We start from the raw sequence: 19,611 nt of genomic DNA on the forward strand, positions 1-19,611 counted from the left end.
GGATCCTGTCATGTCTCACCGCTGCAAAACTCTCTAATCTCTTCCAAAACACTATTGCTGAAATGGGCAACTACTGTAGCCATTCTTGTCACTCTGACAACAGCCAGAACTGTGTCAGTCCTAAAGCAAGTGAGCAACAAAGCAAAATATAACAAGAGATCCAGATCTGCTACTTGAGCTATGTTGGATTTCTTGGTACCGATCTTTATTTCTGCAGCTCAGATACAGGGAATGCTTTGCCAGTCCAACTGCAGTTTGACAATCTATATGTGCTGCACAACGTGGTAATGCTCAATCTAGCACCTTGGGTCTCCTAAATGTGGATCACCAACCTACAAACAGTTACCTTAACAATGGGGCAAAAGCGGTCCTTCATCAATTACATCTCCAAAATTTAGATCATGATTCAAAAACATCAGTGTCCTGGGGCAGAATTTATCTAATGTTCTCTATACACATTGTATTTTTTTTTTTTTAATTCTAAACATCACATATATGGAATTTTTCCTTGTATGCAAAAATCTAGAGTTCTGAACCTGTATAGAAATCTTACACTCAGTCATCAGAATCCGGAAGGGCAATCTAGACTTATCCATTATTTGATGGTACAATTTGGAGGCAAGAGCATAAGATTAGCAAAGTCCTGATTGAACTTATTTTTGGGGCTCCAAAACCTGTGTCTTGTGTTTTGAGAAGACAGACATTGAGCCACTGTCATGGGGGGAGACAGGATGCTAAAGTGTAAGAGAACAAGCTATACATAGATATTATATACAGTTGAGAAGACTAGACCCACCATTACAGGCCAGAGTTTAGATTGCATTTGTAGAAATCTTGCATACTTAATTGCTGTGAGTGGAGTTAGACTGGCATAAAAGTCTGTCACCTTAAGCTGTTTATGTTCTTCTGATATCTGAAAGTCAGAGAAAGGGGTCCTAAGATAGGATCTTATTGCTTTCTAGTTTAAAACGTTAGCTGTTTCATATTCTCTTACAATTCTCCCAGCTCACAGAAGCAGAACAGGTGACTACATCTGAAGGAAAGCTGCATTATAGTTGAAGCTGAATTGTCCCCTTTTCATCTCTTATGTTTTAAATGGTACCTGACATCTCTTATCATTAAAAATCAAGGCACAGCATAAAAGTTCCTAAGCTACTATATTTATGTAGGAGGATGGAGAAAGCACAGATTTTCAAGTACCCACATGGGTGTAGGAAGGTGTTTCTGCAATGACAGTATCCTTATTATGTCAGATTGTTATAAACGTTAAAGTGTGCTAAGGTGCAATGATTTTACTGCTCAGAGTATATTTTACCAGGACTATAAAAACCAGTGGTGATAAGAGGGGAATTGCATAATGACAGATATAATTAATATATTTCATACTTGCAGCCAGACAGAGTGCCTGTCATATCAGGATAGAGATCATGTGACAGAAATAAGATTTCCATAAACAGCTTGTTTTATGTAACATTTCCACTTCAGTCATAATAAGCTGTCAGAAAGATGGGGGGAAAGAGACCTTGTGAAAAGTGTGTCCTAGATGGAGATCACTTCATGCGACAGTTATCAAAACAGGGACATAAAACCAGAGTCCAATGGCAGGAGAGAGAGTGCTCTGGGCGCCTGTTTTCTAATCTGCAGACTGCAGAGAGGTGAAGAGCTAAGCAAGACCTCAGTCAGAGTTAATAAGACTGCACAGGAGGAGCTCTGTGAGTTATCTCTGGTTTGCACCCTTTCAAATAAAGACAGGAAGGAAATGTAATATTCTAATCATTATCTTTTTAAAATGAAAAGATACAGTCTTTGTCCATGTAATCACTTTATTTATACTGTTGTGCTGCATCATCATTATGTGCTGATCTAGGCAATTAACTTTACACATGAGACTATTCATACATACATTTCAGCACATGCTTACATCTTTGCTGCATTAAGGCATTCTTTTCCAGAGTAATTTGACTGCTCACTGAAATGTTTCCTGTATTTCTGATTCCGATAACAAAAAGAATATGATGAAATACTAAGGATTTTTTTTTTTAAATCATTCAATGTGCAGGCAAATTTTCATTATACCTGCAGAAAATTAAATACTGAAATCCCATATCCAAAGTGCAATTAACTAGAGTCATGAGGGCTTTGGATTTTTTAAGTTAAACCATTGGATTCATGAAAAAAAGTCATCAATCTTATTCTTCTTGACTTCTTTGAATGAAAACTTTTTTCCTCTTTTTTATCATTGTGGACTTTAAAAATGTTTCATGACAAAAAATTCTAGTCTCACAGTGGGATGAAGGGTAATTAAATGACATAGTACTGGCAATGAAGAAATAGAAATCAGGGTACAAAGATTCATTTATACTAAGTCCCTTTTATACAGCTCTGATGGCTGAAAGGAGAGTCACTAAGAAGGTTATAGACTCTCCATTGGAAATGACCAGTTTTATGTAACACTTTTGAGCACGTATTCATAGTTGAATACATAGTGTTAAAGTGGTTGAATTTATTTACTCTCTAATTCCATGTGCCTTTAAAACAATTCTTTAAAGAGCTTTATTGTGAATAAGAACTGGGCCTATAGCATTAAATCAGAATTCAGACTGTTGAATCCAGTTCACCCTAGGTAAATTGTGAGTAAAATTGAAACTGTACAGCCATTCTATGGCTGCTTAGAAGATGAGAAATAAGTTGGGGCAGTTCCAAGAGGGAAGGTACTCACTCCCTAAATGTTGGTGTTACTAATATACGGGTATAAGGTAGCAGTCTTGGGCAAATAAACAGAAGTTTGAGTGATCTTGGAATTTGAATTACTCTTTTGCCGTATGGTTTTATTTTCTAGCCAGTCCCAAGGAATACCAGTTGAGCTATCTTGGAATAAATGACGTAGACTAAATGACTTCTACCAGGACATTCTTTAGGAAATGGAAAAATTCAGCCTCAAGGGCAGCTTGCAAATCCTCTTCTTTTCACAGGCACCTTCTGCTTTCACCTTACTTTGCAGATTACATCTCTTTACACTGTTTTGTTACCTGGATCCTTTCAATTATGTTTGACTGAAGCAAAAGCAATGGAGAGCAGCACTCTAACAAGCAGCTCTTAAGTGTTCGGGGTGATGCAGTGCCTTGGGTTTTACAAAGAGGTGCCCATTGATTTCATTCTAAAACCAGCTGTATCAATTGCATCCTATCTATAGAAATGTGTACCAAACAATCTTTAGAACATTCCCTCTTTTTTTTTGTGCAAAATCAACTCTTAGTACATTTTACTCCTTAGTTTGTTCATACTCTAAATTAGCATGCACTGATGTTCTAAAATAGGAAGCAAAACCCATCAGAATCTTGTACGGGAGAAGATAAGGCACTGTCATTGATTTTGTCTGTTTAAAATTCAATACTCAGACAAACTTTCTGCTGAATGGGTAGCTCAGCCCCAGCAAAGCTAGGATCTGTGGCACTTATGTGACTGTTAAGGTTGTTAGGTCACAATTGTTTTTCTTGGATTAAGTCATTAAAGTATGGGTTTATAACACACAAAAATCTGATGACATATTCTAAAACTACTTGGCACATGTTTTCATTCAAGAGAAGTTAGAGGATTTATGACAGTCTTTGATGTTGGGTGGAAAATTTCACATGTTTTCAAGTTTCAGTTTGATAATGAAAATTGGATGAACTCTATGTAGCCTGAGTTAAAAGTGGGTATAAATTAGTTTTTCTTGGATTTATTCTTAACTACCACCTCTGTCTACAACTGTCAGAAAGTCTGTCCCCTCAAGGCACCTTTTACTACCTCGATTGGATGGGAGAAGGATTCTCCTTCAGTAGAAGAGATCAGAAATCTGTGCACATATTCTGAGTCTCCTGCTACTTATCAAAACATTAATTAAGAGTGCATGTGAAATTACTTACCCTCATGTTACATACAAGAATATGAGTCACAGGACCTTTAAAGTGACTTGCCTAACATTTTACAAAAAGTCTGTAGCTGAGCCGAGAAGGTCTCTTTCATCCAACATCAATGTCCTGTTAAATAAACACTCTTTCTACATTAATATGGTTTCTGTGGAAACTGCAAGAAAGGATTATCATCAGAAAAGAGTAAGTTTTCCCAGGAGCAGTGATTCCCTGACTCCACAGCAGGTAATTCCCAGCCAGTGAAGACCTCTGGACAAATCTACAGACCCATGTTCACCCAGCAGCTCTGTTCATCAGTATAATATACAGCACTGAAATGCCTAATTAAAACAAGCACTCCTCTGTTACAAGTTTACAATACTTGTAAAACAGTTCTTGTGCATTTCTTGGTGCAGTAGCGCTGTGCTAAACAGGCTGTCATAGAGATCTGGGGAATGTAAATCGGATGAAATGACATTCGGTAACCCAGAGGATGAGTTTTATAGACCCATCACCTCTAATTCACTAAAGGAAGATGTCACCCAGTGGGGAATCTGGGGCAGAATGGAAAAACTGGTTGCTCTAGGAACTGTTTTGAACTGTAAGGTCAAACACCATGTGTATGAAATAAGTATATATTTATCAGACAATCATTAAAATATTTACCTTCTTTCAGAGGATGGACAGGCTCTTTACTAGGGACATAGGAGAGTTCCAAAGTGGTTTGGGACAATGATGGCCTGTCATACAGTTTCCTTTGAGAAGGAGCTTTCCCTGCTTAGTAGGAGGAATTAATTTAAGTTGTTAAAGAGGGGGGTTTCTGGAGATGGTATCTGTCTAGGATTGTACCCTGCTGAGTAAGATCTAGATGTAAAGAAAAATGATCTTGACATGGGATTTCCATGGGATTCAGGATTAAAGACAAATGAAGAAAAAGTTCTCCCTACCATGGAGAAAAAAGGCTTGGAGCTATTTGCTTTTGGGGAGCAGAAGTAAAAAGGCTGGGGACTGACAAGACTGGAGGCCAACAGCTTATCATTCTGAGCTGAGCTGTTGTTTTATGCTAAAAGCCAGAGAGGGAAAACATTTTAATGGAACCCGTTATGTTTGTTGCCATGAGGAAGGAAAACAAAGCCAAAAGTAGTCTTCCTAACAATGTAGACAAGTGTTACATTTTCCTACCCACTTTGTCCTTATTTTGGGGATAGCAAATGCAATGTTGTGATGATGCCAGCATAACTTGTTGGAAAAGGGTGAGGAGGAGACTTGAGAGGGATTGCTGGGGACTGTCAGGGCTGGGAAGTATCAGCACTGCTCATAGATGTAGAGGAGTTTAGGAGAAATCAGTGGTTATTTTGGTGGGCTGGGGCCTTGCAAGAGAAAATGGGGCAGTTCAGTAGGTCATGAAGGGAATGGCAAGTGAGAGTGTTTGGAAAGTAATGCAAGGTCTTCTTGACTCCTGCTTATCCTGGCAAGTATGCATGGACTTGCTACAAACCCAAGCTCTTACACATGAATATTTTGAATATATGAGGGGAAGAAAAGGGTCACATAAAGCCATTCTTTCCATAAGAAGGGAAAAGAAGAAATAGTGTTGGATAGAAAATTCAGAAAAAACCTTGCTGAGGACTTTTCCTTTTGATGCCAAGGGACTGTGAGTTAGAAAGTGTTGGGGCAAAGACTGCCTTGCACACTCTAACCTGTGCATCAGCAGGAACAGGGATCCATGTTGATCCATTAAGTCCCTGTTTCATCTGAACAAATAATCTGCTCCCCCCACCAACCCACTAACTTAAGCTATTATGTATGAGAAACTGAAGCAGGAAACAGGGTCTTATACTGAAGGAGTGAGTCTTTGTTGAACTCTCTAGCTTCTCTCTGTCTGACATCTATATTACAGTCCACATCTAAGCATCTCTTAAGGTCTCCTAGTAGGAGAGGATGCTCTGAAAAAATCAGGACAGCAGAGGATGATTTTCACAACACTTCTGGAACTAAGTTAGAAAGAAAGGTTTTATCTAGGACCTTTGCCAAGAAGATGATCTGCCGTAATACACTAAATAGATGCGCTTTGAATTTCTCACTCTCATTTCGAACCCCTAGAGAAGTTATTCCATAGCTCTAAAGTACACCTCATAGCTCCGATCCTGAAGCTGTGAAGCTAAGCTATGAAGAGGTGTTATAGAAGTACATAGCATGCTTATAGCAGCTCTAGAAATTAAAAAAGCCATTGCTACTTAGTGCTTTCTTATACTCCACTCAGTAATCAATAAATCTACTGAGACCGAGCATTTTGTTCAGACCATTTCTGAAACCTGCCTATGGTCTTGCAGCTATTGCACTATAAGTAATGGACTGCCATACTAGGTGTGAGCATACAAAAGTTTCCAGATATAGTTCCTAGTACCAGGTATGCCACAAGGATCTCACTGACATCTTCTGAACACATCTCATTTTCATCTTGTCCTTTGCAATAAACTGAGCAGTTTTAAAATGACATTTATGTTGTCTCTGCTTGCAAGAAATCTCTACCAATTTACTCTGCTGGTTGGGATGAACACTAAGCATACTGATCCAAAATAAAAACAGGAACACAAATCTTTATTCCAAATAATTTATTCAACGTAATGCCCAGGAAAAATCCTGACTTTGTCACCCTTTTTTGTTTTAATACATTAACCTTGGATGTTCAAAACAAAGCAAAAGTGAGATAACATCATTACTGTCTTGCTATATAAACAGAATGTATAAACAGTCTCTGCAGGATAGTAAATTAAAGTGCTCTTTGAATTGCATGACTTACATAACCTGTCTGACATTTTGCCATCTTTCAGTCTCTGGCCTTGACTTTGTGGGGTAAGTTTCATATTCCACAGAAATCCATTAAATCGAGATTCAATTAAACCCTTCCAATATGAATGCAGTCAAAATATTTTCTTACAGTATAAGCTGTAATAAAGCATTCTCGAACCTAAAATGCCATGAAATGAGTGTCTAACTGAAACCTCTGTGCCTTATAGATCTACCATCATGTTTTAGAATCCTGTGGCGCATTCAAGTAATAAAGGTTAGAAGGTGTCTTAGTAATATCAGCCCTCATACAGTGTGTTCAAAATTCACCGTATGAATAATGCTCTCCTGAATGACTATGAACCTAACACACATACAGCTAAATATGCGCTAAAGGGCTTTGCTGAATCAGAGTCATTACGGTCTCCATCAGGTAGATTCACAAAGCTCACATTTGCCTAAATTGGAGCACGGCCTGAACGAGGGCTAGAACAAACCTGCACGTGTTAAGTGGCCTGACAGACCGTATAGCCCATGCATAATAGGGATTTATGCTGCTGCAGTAACTAGGAATAGTGCCAACCCAGAAAGGAGCACTGAAGAACCTCAGGACCAGTATCTGCTCCCATTTTTGGCATCTGATACACTGTAGAAAAAGGCAGAGTCCAGGCTCCAGCTGTTGCCTGCTCATATTCTTTGGATGAGTTATGAAAGAGGTAACAGCTGGGACAAACCCTGTTAAGAGCCCTAACCTGAAGCCTGTTAGGATATTTTTGCAGATGAATAAGAAGTGTGGTTATTTCCCCTTTGCCAGCTCTTTTAATTATATCAGAATCTATCTCCCACTGAGCAATTTGTTCTACTGATGAGATGCATTGTGTCTAGCAAAGTCCTTCATTATGGGGGATCTGGGCTGTTACTTGAGGAGATTTGGAACTGGATTTTCTTTTGTTGCATTATACTTTTGCAGAATAATTATTAAACTTTTGTGCCCAAGGTAGAGTACAGAAAAAAATAATAAAAAAATTCAAAATAATAAGGAAAGTATTTGGGGACTAAACTTTAATTATTCCCATTTTTTCAATGTTAGTCAAAAATAGGAATTAATCGTTAACAAAAAGCTTTTCCTTCAACCGTACATACCTCCATCAACCTCTTTTCTCTGCCAGATTGTAATAATCATTTTTATAAGAAAGACACTGTATGGGGAAAGTGAAAAAGGAGTTCAAAACGGTAAGCTCAGAAGGCACAGAGTTGAAAGAATGATTTGTCAGCGTGCCTGGAAATCATAGTTTTTCTTGGACTACACCCAGCAAGTTGTTAGTTTCTGTAACACATGATTTTCTTAAAGATCTGTAGTCTGATCCATTTCCTTGTCTAGTTGGTAGAAATCTTTCTACTGAATTAAATGTCATTTGAATTGGGTATAGCTGTGTAATGACTATTAGTTGGTCAACACTTACAAATAGTTTTTACAGCTGAAACAACACAGGGTATATTGCTAGACTAAAATCCTACTACATCCATCTATAAAACTGAGACCATTTTTGGTCAATAATTTCTGTATATTGATGACAGTTTAGCGGCAGCAGCTAGATCTGCTGTCTGGCTGGGAAAGTTGTCCCGTCACATCACTGTCATGGGATTAGGGAGTTTATGCAAACACGGCCAGTGTTAACAGCAGGAGGAGGCCAAAGGCACCCTGGCTCTTATTACACCTAATAAAATCACATCTGGGCTTTATATGTGTATATTCTATAGACATAATATTATAAGTTAGAATTCTGTCCTTACAGCTCTGAAGAGCAAGTGTATCTGAAGCAACCATCCCTAGAGACACACCTTGAGCCCTCTGGATTGCTGGCTGCCCTTGGTGCATGCGGTTCCCGTGGGTTTCAGTCAGATCAGTTCACACATATCCGACAAAGAAACCAGGTCCCATCGTCAAAATCTCCCCTCACTCAGGTAGCACCGCGCTTCATGCCATGAGAGCTCTGCTTACACAGGCACTTGCCACCTGCCCGTGGTGGAACAAGATAGTGCACTTAGGTTTGCATCTGAGTCTTAATGATCTGTGCTATCATCCTGTACTGCTAATCAGCTCTCTGACTCTTCCTAATTAAATGTTAAAAATAACAGCGTATCAAGAAAGCTACATTCCTTAGCTAAATTGTACAATGATTAATTTAGCAGTGTTTTTAACCTGGGTGAGCAAGAAAAGAACGTGTCTCAGCAAAAAACTGCTGTGGAACATCTTAATTGCAATTGTTTCAAGATAAAATACTGAGGGCACAGGAAGGATTACAAATAATGATCTTAAAATTGCATCCATCTGGCAGCAAATTACTGTAGTTGAGCAATCCAAAAAAATCCCATACCTTCCCAACCAGAAGAACAGTGAGTACTAGCTGATAGTAAAGACAGATTTTGTAATAATTTCTAACACAGTCATATTGCAATTGTATTTTCACTTCTGCTTAGTGCTTTCCATCTTGAAAAGGTGATCACAGAGCTGTGTTTTGGTTTCCGATTCAATGCTCATTCCCCAATGTGTGTTCCTGATACATTTTTTGACATTGTGTGTTATATCTCCATATGATAATTACACCAAACTACTTTAAAAACTGCTTATTAGCGCATAATTATTTTTGAGCGTTGGGGTTTTTTTTTGTGGGTGTAGAGAGAAAATCAAAGTGTCTTGAAATAAAACAATAGAAATATGTATTTTAAAAGCTTTCAGAGAGTCTCTCATGCCTTCCTTAACGTGCACCTGTGAGCACCGCAGCCTCTGATGGAACAGAGCAGCTTATCTTCATGGGAATAACACTTTCTTTCACAGCTGGGACTGCACCACTCTGAGAGGGAGAGAGAGAGACTCCATGAGACCTGTGGTAGGGGAGGAGGAGCACTGCCTTAGGCCATCTCAGCCATCTCTAGGAGACTTCAGTGCCACTTGCTTTTTACATTTCTTGTTTCACTTGTCCTGATCGGGCTGTCTCTTACAACAGCGTGATTTCCCTCATCGTTGTTCAAAGCTTCCAAGCTCTCTCAGTTTAAACCATACCCCCAGAACTCACTGATTACGCATCTTTTGACACATCCATGAAAAAAGAAAAGTGGAAACTATTTTTATGACCCACCAGACATTTCAGGATGTTTCCCTTTTAGTACATTTGATATGAGCCTTTTCTCCCAAGTGTATTAGGAATAATTTTTAATGCAGTTGAGCTGTGTATTTTTCTCAAAAATTAACTTTTAATCCAAATTAAATGATGCCAAAACAGTATTTTCCTTTTGAAAATGAAATGCTAAATGTACACATAATTTTTAAAAAGATAATTTAAAATTATTATTAAAACAAAATTAAAATATAATGTAAATTGTACCATGCCTGCAAGACGCCTACATGAAAAATGGTGTCAGTTCAGAAATAGATGCTTTTATGAAAAAAATACCTTGGAGAAAAAAAGAGAGGTCACTTAAATATAATAAACAGAAAAATATATTTTCCCTCTGGCCATGGTACCTCATCTCCCTTCAATAGCAGTCTAAAAATAACAGCATAGATTTCTCCTTACTCTTCCGTGGTATTTGGGTATTGCAAGGAAAAGACAAAACATCATTGAAATAAGCACATTTTAATTGGTTCCCAGCTCACGTGGTTAAATGCAACTCAACATAGATAAAACAAATAAATTTCTGTCATTTACAGAGTTAAGTTAGAATTAAGCATTGAGTGTATTAATTGTTTTATATCTGGTGGATGTGAACCAATGAATTATCATCCAAGAATCTAACCTGTGGGAACGGATAAGAGTAAAAGCCTCCTGCACCCATATTTAACTACGGAATAATTATGGTTTTTAACTTTGCCTACTGCTACCACATCACATACACCTTTTTATTCACCAGCTATTTCGCAGAGCTGTAGTACCTCAGGGAAAACCATCACCCCTAGAAGATTGTCTTGTCGTTCACAATTCATTTATGGTTCCTCTCACTGTAGATATATATTACAAAGATATGGAATTTGAAGAATATAGAAAAAATTACAGGAGACTGTCTTTTTATACTATATCTCTTTTAGCATTGCTTCAAATTATTTAATGCTCCTCCTTCTGGTTATTGATTTAGAAGGAATATTTGCACTTTCAAAGAAGGCAATTGCCCCTGTTAGGCATTCAAATAATTTAAGTATGTCAACCACAAGATGTTCCTACTTGTTTAGGATCTAAACAAAGCCTTTTCTGAAATTTTCCTAGCATGCAAAGACAGATAAGCTATTTGTATATGGCCCTATCTATATAATATTGATAAACAAGAAAACAGGGCATCACAACTTGAAAAAAACCCAGAAAACATTCACCAGAGTAAAATCTGTGAGGCTAGTGAAATATGCCACAAATTTACTAAGCCAAATTCATAGTCACATTTAAAGTTAAATAAAAAAATCCCTATCCAGATACACTTTGCGTTCCCTTATATCACTATAATCACCATGCGACTGAAACTAGTGTGCCCTCAGCAGACGTAAAAATGAGAAGAATCTGCATTTCCAGAGCAGCATAAAGAGATCTAAGTAGATATAAGGATCAGAATATTTGCTTCTCATTTAGTCACATAAAAATGTGTGAATAAAATACTCCACAAATAACTTAAGCTCAGAGGCACAGCGTAAGGGTCTTCCTCCGCCATTGGCCTGAGGGTGAGCAGTGGCAGGGTCAGTTTCCAGATTTTCTGCTGAGATGGAATCACAAAATGACAGGATGATTGAGGTTGGAAGGTATCTCTGGAGGTCATCTGGTCCAAACCCTCTGCTTAAGCAGGGACACCTAGAGCTGGTTTCCCAGAACCATGTCCAGACAGTTTTTGAATATCTCCAAGGATGAAGAGTCCACAACCTCCCTGGGCAGCCTGTGCCCAGGGACAGTCACCCTCACTGTAAAAAAGTGTTTCCTAATGCTCAGACAGGTTTGTGTTTCAGTTTGTACTCATTGCCTCTTACCTTGCCACTGGGCACCACTGAAAGGAGCCTGGTCTGTCGTCTTTGCACTCTCCCTTCAGGTATTTATGCACATTGAGACCATGTGAGCCCTCTCACAAAGCTCTTATTTTTGTACTGCATTTCCCATTTGTAAAATAGAAATAATCCTTGCACTTTTCCTTTTTGTCTGATTCGATTTAGAGCATGCCCTTCTCAGAGGCTGGTTCTTGTTACACGTCAGCACTGTGCCTGCTCCAGTGCCGTTTGTTCACGTAGAAGAAAGCAGTAAGTGTTGTCACTCCAGGTCTGAGTCAGTAGGGCTTTGCTGTGATGCCAGCTCAAGGCACAATTTTCTGTGGTTTTGAACAGACACGATGATGCTTCTGCCCAGAGCCTGTCAGCAAGAGAGTATCTTCATTAAAAAGAAGGTCCCCAACTGTTTATTGGATCTAAGCAATGTTCCCTTGTGAGATGGTTCATGAGAAGCACCCCAGCTCTTGAGGACAGGCTACGTCCCTGACTTCCACTCTCGTTTCAAGCCGGATAAAGGCCTCCAATTAACTGAAGAGCCACTAAACCAGCCTTTCCTTTTTTGGAAACAAAGGATTGCTTTTTGGTTTAAATTTTTTGCTCTCCATTTACAAAAGTAGGTGAAGAGAAACATTAATTACAGATTTATTTTTTTTTAATCCTTGCTGCTGGGCAGAGAGAATGCTGTATAATCTTGAGAATTCATAACATGTCTGTAGGCATACAGTTTTCTTAATTTAAATAAACAAAACAATTAGTAGCTTGACAAAAAGGGATGAAGTTATTTCTTGTTATTCAGTTTCCAAAACAACCGACTGTTATTCAGTGTATTTTAGCTCCAGAACAACATTTTTCAAATTAAATTAATTTAAAGAGATCACAGGAAAATGCCTCAGGATGAGGTAAATACAGTATAATCTCTGACACAGGCTATTTTAATAGATGTCGCTGGCTTCAATCCTTCGTGTTGCCATATGAGCATAAATCACAATATGAAATTATTTGAGCAGTAATGCAAAAAGAAACAAATAAGAAGAGCAGTACAAACAACATCTATAAATAGATAGGGTCAAACGATTTTGAGAGAATAGTTCTTTCAAGAAAATATGAATTGGATGGGAATGACTTGATTTCAATAACTTTTAATTAAAAAAATGTGAAAGATTTGCTTTATTTCCTCTTAGTCATTTTGTTTTCCATTTTTTGTGGATTGATGTGAAATTATTCTATATATAATAATAACTATTAACTTGATGTTGACATTCTGTGGCAAAAGGAAATATTTTAACTTGACTTTTTTCCAACAGGACAGAAATCAAGTTAGATGCATTTCTCACAGAAAGGAACGTAAAGTTTCTGACATCCTCCACAAGTTATCACATTAGTTGTAGAGAGATTAAGGTGTAGGCCAACTAGCTTGTCTGCCCTGCACACAACTTGAAAGCTAATATTTTCCATGTATAAAGAAATTGCCTGACTTAAACTCCTAAGTCATGTACAAGACATTTCCTGCTCCACTGGTCAATCTGCAAAAGAAAAAATGTCCCTCTTCATTCTTTGAACCCCCTATGTTGTTCCTTACTCATCCTCTCTCGACTTCCATTTCTCACTCCTCGGTAGGTAAAACAGAAGTCTCTCAACAGATTGCTGTGGTATTATAGAAATGCTCATATCTGTGAATATTTCTCTTCTATTTTGGGTTCTTTAAAGTCATGTTTATTTGAAAAAAATATTTTAAACTATCAGGCTGAGAGTCCTGGGTCTGTTTAGCCTGGAGAAGACTGAGAGGGGATCTCATCGATGCTTATAAATATCTAAAGGGCAGGTGTCAAGAGGATGGGGCCAGACACTTTTCAGTGGTACCCAATGACAGGACAAAGGGCAATGGGCACAAACTGGAACACAGGAAATTCCATCTGAACATAAGGAAAAACTTCTTTACTTTGAGGATGCCAGAGCACTGGAGAGGCTGCCCAGAGAGGTTGTGGAGTCTCCTTCTCTGGAGACATTCAAAAGTCACCTGCCCTAGGTGAACCTTCTGTGGCAGGGCAGGTGGACTAGATGGTCTCTGGTCACTTCCAACCCCTACCATTCTGTGATTCTGTGATCAACTTCTTCCCGTGCATGTCTGCAGGTACTGGTGTCAAGTATTACAGACTTGGTCCTGCTGTCACTGAAGTAATTCTGAAAACGCCTGCAGAGATCAGGTACACTGGAATAGCTGCTGCAGTAAACCCGACTACAGGGTTGTAAAAATTAAACGATAATGACATTGTGGAGTATATTGATTTTCTACTAGGTGGGAGCCCATCCCACTGATTTCGTTGGGCTTCCGATCTGGCAACGTGGATGGAGATACATATCTACTTACTATTCCAACACCACCTCAAAAAGCTATTATGTCAGCAACATACAGCTAAAACAGTTTTGGAAGAACAATCTGGATTTTTATCTGCTTTGTGTATCAGCAATGAAGTTGCCAGCTAGACCCTAATTGTGGATTCTTTATGACAGGTAATAATAGGAGATGCAGGGAAGAGCACAGCTTGTATTTCAGCTACCATGCTGAGCTGAAAGAGCTAGCAGCTTAAAAAAAAAACAAAACCATCTTTTGATTTCTAAGCAAAGCACATTTTATTTGGGTGTCACCAAGAAAGAATACACAAGGGACCATACTGTAGATGGAAGCTGACCCTGGGGAAGTCAATAGGAATTTTCCCAATGACTTCAGTGGAACCGGGATTTCATCCAATATCTATTTTCTCAATATCCCGCAGCTTTGCAGGCTTATAAAAAAACCCCAAACAAACTAACAAAAAAACCCAAAAAACAAACCCTCAAACAATACTCGTAAAGAACACAAGAAAGATTTCTCTGCAGAAATATATCTCTGTTTCTTTGTTAAATGCTCTGCCTTGCAATGTATGCATGCTGCTCCCACTGACTTTGGCAGGAGCAGGGCATACTCACATGGTGAAGAATTTGATCCCTGAGCTTGGTGCCCACTCCGTGGTTTGGCACACAACCACCAGACCCTTCGGGTAGTGGTCTTGTTCCTTCTGCCTATGTGTTGACTGGAATTTAACATTATATCCACAGCTAATCTAGCTCTTGAAAGGTCTCTGAGCAAAGCACAACCTCAGATCATAAATAAAACTAATTCTTTTAAATACGTACACCCAGCTACAAGTTTCGTGACAGCGGACTGTTTCTAAGTTAGCTTTGCTGTAATATAACATAGTATGTTTTATTTTCATCGGTACAGTGTAACTTTCCCTATAGCTAGTTTTGTGCAGTAACTGTCTCAGTAAATCTTCCTTTAAAAATGCACTGGAGCTGATGGCTGAAGTTGGAAACACGCAGCGGGGTTTTTAAGATGAATCTCAGACACGTTTCCTAGAATATGAAGCCTGCTCAGGTTAGCAGTTTTAAATATAGTCTGGTTGGGAATGACTTTTGCCCTCACTTCGTTGTAGTTGTCAATTATTTAGACAGGCATCTCACATTCCCAAGTCTGGTGTCTCTTGTAAAGTCTCCTGCCTGGCAGCAGAGAAGACGTCTTTGAGCTCATTCTTTTCTGCTTCGCACCCACCAAGCTCAAGCTCAGAGAAAGTATGAAGTGATTCTAAAATGTCAAAAAAATTGGAATAATGTCATCTCACCTCAAGAATATGTGTCGTGGACAAAACAAGCTAACTGGCAGGGGAGCTCTGGACCAGATTCTGCTTTCTGATAATAGTATTATTCTTATTTTCTATTTATTCTTTTTGATGGCAAGGTAAAGGCGTATTTGATCTTCTAAATCTTAAGCCAACTTTTCCCTCACTGTAATAAAGGATTAAGACCAATATCCTTAATTTTTATTTCATGGTCTTCCTGCTTAATCTTTGTCTAAAAGTTTCCATTGTATAGAAAAGTGTTTGTTAAGAAAAGTGTTTGTTAAGAAAAGTGTTTGTTAAGTATGTGCAGAATTTGACTCACATACATTTATCAACATGTCACTTCCTTTTTTGGTATGTTATATGTTGATTCTTCAAAATACAGGAGACTTTATTTATTTTAAGGGGGAAGTTTTAGGTGAAGAACCCCTTGACCTAAAGCTTCACAGGAAGGTAATAAAGTTCCCAAACATAGATCCAGGAACAGCTACTCAAAATTGTGGATTTTGATGGAATTCAACTTTTCACTCTGTATTTTTAATAATTTTTCACAGACACCGTTCCTTTAATTCCACATCCACTTTTTTTTTTTTTTTTCTGGCGCCACCCCGTGACTGTTTGGTACTGGGAGGTCTCTTAGAATATAAGCATCTTTCAGAAAAGGAAAGGATACGCAAGGTCCAGTTCTGCTGTCCATCACAGCAATGCAGACAGGTCACTCCAGTCTCCCTCAGCTTGTGGAAGCCTCTGAGTTCAGCAGCAATTTGCTGCTCCACACACTGGCTGCTACCGGGAGACCTCATTGCCTCCAATGAATCGAGCATCTGGGACTTGAGAAAAAAACCCAAGTAATAAATAAAATTTAAAATAAAAAAAGCAGCAGTTGTTTCCTTCTCATCACTTTCATGAAATCAATTTCCCTAAATTCGGCTACTCTGAAGCTAATTTTCCAAGGAACCTCTTAGTCTTTTCTGCATTAACATGTCGGACAGAGCAGCAAAGGTGTCCTTCAATGTCACACGCACTGGTCTGAACCTATACCAAAAGGCTGCCCACCATTACTCCACCTGGTCCTTTTGATCACAGGAGTAAGAGGCAGCTGATCCAACTCCACACGGCGCTTCTCATTACACAGTCTGCTCTGCCTTAGCTACGCTGACTCAGTAAGTCCTTGAGGCTTGAGTGAATATTTGATTGTGGTCTAAAAGAGCTAACGTTGCTAATTATTTCAGCTGCTAATTATTCTTGCTGAGACTTGGTCTCTCTTCTTGGAAAAACACACATTGATCTTGCACTCAGTTTTTGCATTGCGACTCATTTTAGCCAATGGGAGGTGCTTTGTGTCTGCAAAGCATTCATGAGTGAGGTGGTATCAGAGCAGTTTTAATAGTATAACTGTTAAAAAAATGCAGTTAATTTATATAAATACGCATATGCAGGCCCCATCCCTGGAGACATTCAAGGCCAGGCTTGATGAGGCTCTGAGCAACCTGATCTAGTTGAAGATGTCCCTGCGTACTACAGGGGGGTTGGACTAGATGATCTTTAAAGGTCCCTGCCAACCCAACAGGTTCTATGATTCTATGTTTCTAATGAGACTGGTTACACCAGTTTCTCCTGTCAATGCTTAGGCACTGAACTTTGCTGAACCTTCAGATCAACAGCAGATTTAATATTGCTGTACATTGTCTTAATACTAGAGGGGAACAAAAGCCACCTACCACTGGTGCCAGTAAGGCTAACTGCCTGGCAGTGAAGCCAGCTCTTGAGCTCTGCAGAGCATCTTGTGTCTCCAGTTTCATTAAAAGCAAACTCCCATGCTCATGTTTAGTCCCTCATGGACTACAGTGTCCATGCTGAAGATTAGTACTCTGCATAAGGCTTTATAAGGTACCAAATCATCCGGGACTCACGTTCTGGCAAGTTGTGCCCTGTAGGTTGAACTTTATTTATGAGGAGAACATCAGTCAGGCAACTGCTGCCATGCACTTTTCACAAGCAGGTAAATTGGTTTCCAAAAGCATGACTTCATAGCAACTGAATGAATGTTCTGCAATAATGTTGCTAATGTAGGGGTATAAATGGCAAGGTTGGGGTGGGGCCCTAATGAATGACCACCATGGGAGGAGATCAGGGACTACCCTGTGCCACACACAGCCAGTTCCAGCCACCTCCACAATGGACCCACCGTAGGAGACAGCTGAGTCCAACAGCGGAGTTGGTGTTGCCTCTGAACCAGACAGAGGAGTTTGTGGTGACTTTGTGAAAACATATTTCAGAAATTAGAGAAAAGGAACAGTAAGGCCAGAGGAGCAGGAGGTGTTCTGTGCTGGAGCAGCCCATGGAAGAACCTACACTAGAGCACCCCCAAAAGGCCTGCAGCCCATACTTAGTATATACATTTTTGTCATCTTTGTTTTCTAATACGTGAATCAGTAATTGAATATTGTAAATTAAATTACATTCCCTAAGTCGAGTCTGTTTTGCCCATGACAGTAACTGCTGAGTGATTTCCCTGTCTTTATTTCGACTCACAAGTTTTCTCTTTTTCCTGTTTTCTGCCCTGTTCCGCTGAAAGGCGGGGAGTGAGCTGTGTGGGTGCTTGGCTGCTAGTCAGGGCCAACCCACCACATAATGCTCATTTTTTGTAAGATCTATTTTTTTCCTAAATATTTCTTGTACATTATGTATATTTTAAGTCCTTTTGAAATACAAGAAAGTAGACTTGACAGCAATGCATGATGGAATTAGAGAGAAGGAAAGTAGTTTGTTAGCTCTAAATACCACTGGGTGTATAGGTGGACTTAATGACAGGCATCATGCAAGCTATGAACACATACTTGGGGTCCTTAAACTCTGAGAGAAAATTTAACCACTTAGAGATACATCCATATGGTTAAGGCTTACTGACAGAAACATGAGTATTACTTCTTTGTCTGTTTTCAAATATTTAAGGGTTTACAGGTTGCATATAATTTGCATTTCCGCTCAAAGTTACCTGTTGGGGTTAGTTTCTCTTAACATAGAAATTAATTCTTTGAAGAAGATTACATTACTAGACGTGAGTGCATGCAGGAAGCCAGCTATCAACATCAGGGTCAAATTTTCATGTTTCTTTCCATCTCAAAATGTGTTTAGCCCTTTCTTGTCTCTATAAAAAAATAACAGTTGAATTCCTCCAATCACATGTTGTGAGACCTTGCTGATTTTCAGCTGAATATTGCATATGCCCAGGTATATGCAGTAGGTAGCCTCTTGCTATTTCAGCTCAGACAAAATTCAGTATAGACAAAACTACTGCAGCTCATCTGTTCAGTCATCTAGAACATCTTTTTGTATTTCTTGACCTCTTTTTCCATTTCAAATATGATTAGGAATGTTTTTTTCTTTTATTTTTTTCACTCTTTAATTGCACCTTGCTTATTCTAAGAATTGCTTTTTCATGACATCTTTATTATTTAAGGAGAGATGCTCTGAAGGTAATAATGGCAATATTTTATATTAAATACAACATTTTGCTAAATACAAATATAATAGCTACTGACCTCACTAAAAAAAAAGGACGACCAGAGGAATGTTGAGCAAAAATAATGGAACTTACTATTAGACTTTGTAAACATCATGTGCTGTGCAATTTGTTTGAGAAGACTCACTTCAGTTTTCAATTTTCTTTTTTTTTCAAGAGTGAGCTCTAGAATATGAGTCTTCCATGAGCAATTGTCCAACTGGAGACATTGCTGTGCAGATGCTTTGAAGTACAAAGAAGTATCTCTAAAAATAAAACCCTACATGTATTTTAGAGAATGTTCCACATCAGCAAGAACCCATACAGATGAGCTGGTAGGTGACAAATCTAAAAACAGAGGGAAGAGGCATCCCACTATAAAAATCTCTCCTGAAAAGAGTGGTAAAGTTACAAATTACATGACAGAAGGAGAGGTTTTGAGACAGTAAGAACTGACTTTGCCTTACCTTTGTTAAAAAGGGAAAAGTATTTGAAAAGTTTAATTTTTTTTGTTTGTTTCTGTTATTAACTAATAATTTCCATAATTAAATCTGTCTCAATATGCATGGGCTTCAGGCACCTTATGATGATGATGATGATGATTAGAAAGTGGTTTGCTATATGTATAATGAAACATCCTGCACTGGTATTTCACAATGTTATTTTTGGAAAACCTTAAATAAAGCCCATGTAAATTAGAGGCTTTATGCACATCATAAGGTTAAAAACAATTTTAAGGACATCAAGAAT

Source organism: Larus michahellis, chromosome 2 (genome assembly GCF_964199755.1).
Source record: "Larus michahellis chromosome 2, bLarMic1.1, whole genome shotgun sequence".
NCBI classification, from domain to species: domain Eukaryota; kingdom Metazoa; phylum Chordata; class Aves; order Charadriiformes; family Laridae; genus Larus; species Larus michahellis.